At 41.7% G+C, this 5,234-nt stretch overlaps 1 long non-coding RNA gene across 1 annotated transcript; it reads left to right on the top strand.

The window, feature by feature from the left end:
• The first annotated feature begins 251 nt into the window (after positions 1 to 251).
• LOC144514101 (uncharacterized) lies at positions 252 to 2,116 on the top strand. The gene is made up of 3 exons (XR_013501259.1): positions 252 to 1,359; positions 1,699 to 1,783; positions 2,098 to 2,116. It is a non-coding gene; the product is annotated as an uncharacterized LOC144514101 (long non-coding RNA).
• Positions 2,117 to 5,234: the final 3,118 nt, after the last annotated feature.

The following is a 5,234-nucleotide window of genomic DNA, read 5'->3' as shown; positions in this document are numbered from 1 at the left end:
AGTCATGGAAAGCTTTCCAGTGCGAGCTGGCCCTTGAGGAAATGTTTTATGGCCACCCTCTGTCATCCGAGGATTTTTTTCTAAGTGCAAGCTTGGGAACGAGTACAGTGATGGACCGAAGCCTGACACACCAGAGGGGTTTCATTGGCCTGGCACCTCACTCGAGTGCCCGGAGGAAACGCCTCCCCCACTTTCTCACTGGACCAGGGATGACCTCCAGAAGCTACGGATTGAGCGCTTCTGGCCTCTGTGCCAGACCTTGGAGGCAGGGCCAGCTGTCATCGGTGCGGCGCTAATCCGCGTGCTTCTCGGGGACCTGTACAGAAGGAATGCAAACATCCCAATGTCACCTTTCAGCTCCGACTCCCCACCTGGCAGGCTCGTAGGTGCTATGAGCCTGGAGATTCTAACCGACGACCTTGCAACAAAAGACTCCTTTCCTGTCCCCAACACCTTTCACCGTGCTCGCCAGCTGGTGCAGAAGGCAGGAAAGTCTGTTAAGGACTGTCTGTTGCAGGGGTTCATTGCAGAGAAGCTTCACTTCTTCCTGGCCTTCAAGTTCCGGGACATTAGGGGTGGAAGGAAGATCTGGTGGAACTTCAAAGACTTTTTACACGTCCACCTAGGAGTAGAGAAACCTTTCCCAATGTCTGAGATCGCAACCAGGACCCTGCAAGTGTGCACAGTCACTGGAAAAATACCGGGACCACGGGATGCCATGGATGGCAAAAACACTGCAGTGGCTGCCACCAACACTGACAGGGGCCTTCCTGGTGAACGTTCTCACCTTCATCAGCTCAGTTGGCGTGCTCCAGAATAATGACTTTGTAGATTTTAACCGCCTGCAAGGCTCCAGATCTTGGGTAGGTTCACCATAGCAAAGGTCTATAGTCCCAGGATCTGGAAGCTGCACCACGACATCCCCGTCCGGCTCCAGCAGGGCACCCCACGCTTGCTAAGCCTCAGACCACCACCCGAGCAGGAAGAGGGAGCGGTCCTCCAGCCTGAGGAGGACGTCCAGGCTGTCGAAGACCAAGATGACATCAGACCTCCTGTCAGGTCTCAGGCAATGTGCCTGCCTGCCAATTCCTCCAAACTGTGGACAGGGGATGAGTGTGCTATGGTCAACCTGGACAAATGCACAACCTCAAAGCAGGCTTACACAGCGTATATGAAACGGTGCATGGAACTCAAAGTGGCATCGAGGACCTTTAATGCCTTCAGACAAAAAAGGAAGGCACTACAAAAGAAAAAATAAACGCACAGTAACACAAAAAGCTGTGCTCTTCCACAAGATGCTGTTTGGCGTGCCAGCTGAAGGCCGAGATCCACACGTTCGAACCCTGCCAACACCCAGCTGTAAGACAAAGTCACGATGTTTGATTTCCCGCAAAATAACTGAAACCACTGTGGCTTGTGAGTTGTGCTATGTGTACGTGTGCCCTGAGGGCTTTTTCATGTTATGACCCTATGTTTGTTTATTTGTCTAGTTTTTTCACTCATTTACAGTGTGCGGCAGACTCATCAAATGTGTCCCCATTTAACCTGGATTAAATGTCATTTTTCTTGCAGTTTATTTTATGAACCCAATAAATAACCCAAAAGTAAGAAGTGAGAACATTGTTGTTGTTGTTTAGGGTGTTTTTTTATTTTTTTTGCTGATGATCACATGTAATAAAACTAGTTTCTCCCTCCCAGTCATTCGGGGACGCATGAGGTGAACCAAGTGCAGCGTGACGTTGCGTGTCGAAGGACGAAAAGAGACTGCTCCCTGTCAGTGGCGGTGAGTCCTGAAAACACACACACACACACACACACACACACACACACACACACACACACACACACACACACACACACAAACTGCCCAGTATACACCAGCCATTTCTTACTCTAAATTGTATGCTACACAACAATGATCAAGCTTTTTAAAAAGAAAATCTACTGCAGCATCAAATATGGTGAAAATAAGCTGGCGAAGGTGTGTACAATACTAGATCACATGCAGGATGGCAGGATTTAGGTAAGTGCTGTGTTTATTATGGTTATCGTTGTTTTTTTTTTTTTTTTTTTTACTGTTTGACATTTCTTTTGTAGGGACTTGAATTTGGCCGCACCAGTGATGAGACAGCGGGCCATCTACCGGCACCAAAACAAGAGACCATGGGGTGCAAGCACTGTGGGAACACAAACTCCAGCCCTTCCCCTCCTATGTGCCACCCCGAGAACCTTGCCCCAGCCACAAATTGTTGTCCTGTTTTTTTGTATCTGTCCCTATCTAAATAAGCCTTTAGAAAACGAAATGTCCTTTTGTGTGACTGGGACGAGGAACTCCATGATCCTGTCACCCTACTTCCAGCTGAACCTGATGTTGCAGGTCATGTCAGCTCTGACATGACCTGTGTTAAACACGTACTGTCTTTCTGTGCAGTTAAGTGAAGACCTCTGCAATTTTAAAAGAAGTCATCAGCTAATTGCATTGTTTAAAAAAAAAAATAAAAAAGTTCTTTTGATATTTGTTTGTGTTTTGATGATATCAATCCTTCGTGAATGTCATGTCTCAAGGTAATGCTGTTTCTATTAGCTCACAATGTGTGGACATGGTAAGATCATGTTGAATATAACTGATGTTCACACAATTCTTGTTTGATTTGCAATAAAACATGTAAAATGAATTTCTTGTTCTTGTATTATTGAAGAGTAATGTTAGAAAACTGTACAACATTTTTAGGAACATTTAAGGTTGGTTATTTATTTATTTTGTTTTGTTTCTTTGCAACCTTGAACATGTATTAAAGTGAAGGGAAAACTGTACAACATGATTAAGAACTTTTATTAAAATGAAGGGAAAACTGCAGGGTTAGGGTAAATGACAGCGACCCACATGAGGCAAGTGTGGAAAACAAGTGCCAAAATAAGATAAAATAGATGGATCTTTAGTACTTGTGTAATATTAAGATAAACCTCTTGTATAGAAACAAATTATTATTTTAGGTAAGGGAGGGGTGGGGTTAAGAGTATTAATCTATCTCATGAAGGAACTCCGTGGCTTAACAGCTCCCAGGGAGTCAGCGGCGGCGAGACAGCTGTGCAGAGCGAGATATTTTTTCCATCTCTTATACAGTTGTCCATTTTTGGAATTAACCTGTTGAGCTGACTCTGGCTCATTTACAGTTACTTTGCTGTTAAGTAACGACCACAGTCCCTGTCAAATAAATGAAATGAAATTGTCATTAATGTGTAAAATAGTTTTATAGTTAACTTTGTAAATAGTTATTTGTGTGACTATTCTCCCATTAATCAATTGTTTTGTAGAACCTCTGAAAACGGTGAGACATGCTGTTTACTCAGAGCCCAAAGTGACATCTTCACAGTGCTTTGAAGGTGTCACTTAATGAAGATGTTCCAAATTTAGTTTGACTTCCTCCTAATCATGTGACACACATAAAGCTAGGACACTCAGCTAAAATCTCATGCTAACCATTTTTAACTAAGACAAATACACCCAATCTCACGGAATAACCAACTGGAGAAATATAACAACAAAGGTATGATCATACATTTATAGCTACGAATTGTGACCTAACTTTGCTGTTTTTCTAAGTCTTGCTGTTAACACGCCCTATGGCACGGCACTACTTCCTAAGAAATTATTGGTTGTTTGAATTTGTCTGATGTATCTGATGTAATTTTTAACAACTCTACCTTTATCATGTCATATGTTTTACACAATGTGTAAACATATTTTTATATGTATATAGATCAATTTAGTGGAGTAAAAAGTACAACATTTCCCCCAGAGATGTAGTAGAAAGGGACCAAACGCTGCCGTTATAATGTTGTAAGATGTTCATTTGGCTCCATCTAGTGACCAAAAGTCTATTCTGCAGCATATGAGATAAATTCAGCACTAGTAAAGCCACAATGTTGAGAATGATAAATAAATAAACCATATCTAATTAAAATGAAAAGACAAAAGGAAGCGATACTGAATTCAAACATATTCAACATTTTAACATTTATTAAATTGAACACACACACACACAATGAAATAAATATATATATATATATATATATATATATATATATATATATATATATATATATATATATATATATATACACACATAACAGTATTAACATGAAAAATTAAAACATGCACATAAAAAAAAAAAAACAGCCCCAGAAACAAAATAAAAAAATCACTCTGCCTGCAATTTGTGGACCAGAGCCCGCAAATTATGTATGGTCATCTTGAGTTTTTGGCATTTCTGCAGAAGTGCTGGCTGTCTCTGGAGAACGGCATTAATCTAAAAAAAATCAAACACAGCACACAAACAATCAGGAGTGTTTAGTGGGAAGGTATCCGTTTGGAAAAGGTTACAGTCTGTCAGATAATATTACAAGTATGATCCAGTCTGAAAGTCTTTTGTGAACATGTTTTGTATGCTTTAACTGTGCACGCAATCAGCTGTAATCCTTCCAAAAGGGAAAACAGAGAAGTTGCTCTCTGGGGAAATGACCCTTATTACACAAATAACTTAGACATCATGTCCGTCACAAGAAACACTGTGATATTTACCATGCCAACGGTGATCGTTTCACTCCACACATCGCGGAAGACTCTCTTGATGTCTGCCTTGAGGTCATCAGGGTACGTCAAAACCCTCCTCCTCTGAAACACAGGAAGAGGGTAGCAATAAGGTTTTGTGTAAGAAAAAAGAAAAAAAATATTGAAGTACAGCTAAAGAATTTCTTGCATTATACTTACAGTTGTCGACGAAGCGGGACTCCTCTCTTTCGGCAGGCAATACCCACTGTCCTGGAATAAGAAAACATGAAATGGAGTAAGCTAAACCAATGTTTGACAGTGTGTAATGTTAATTAATTTACACAAAGTCTGATAGAGGCTGTGTGAAATGTTTGACAGTAAATCTGCATTTGCAAGTGCAATCATGTAATGCGAGTGGGTGTAAACATCCAAATAACATTGCAGTGCTTTGGCTTACCCTCCGCGACTTTTTGAGAGGACTCTGCAGCTGCAAGGAAAAACGATTGGTTATGAGAAGTTGACCCCATACTGTGACATGCTCTAAGGTACGCTTGCGCGTAGACGCTTACCACTTGTTCTGCATCCTCAGCTGTCAATCCTGTTTCGGACTCAGCAGGTGACCAGCTGATGTCGTCCCACTCATCTTCCGTCTCCTCTGTGTCCTCCATTTTGCTTAAATCGC

This window comes from Sander vitreus, chromosome 3 (genome assembly GCF_031162955.1).
Source record: "Sander vitreus isolate 19-12246 chromosome 3, sanVit1, whole genome shotgun sequence".
Taxonomy (NCBI): domain Eukaryota; kingdom Metazoa; phylum Chordata; class Actinopteri; order Perciformes; family Percidae; genus Sander; species Sander vitreus.
Note: the sequence above shows the minus strand (reverse complement) of the source record. Positions and strands in the feature narration are given on the sequence as shown.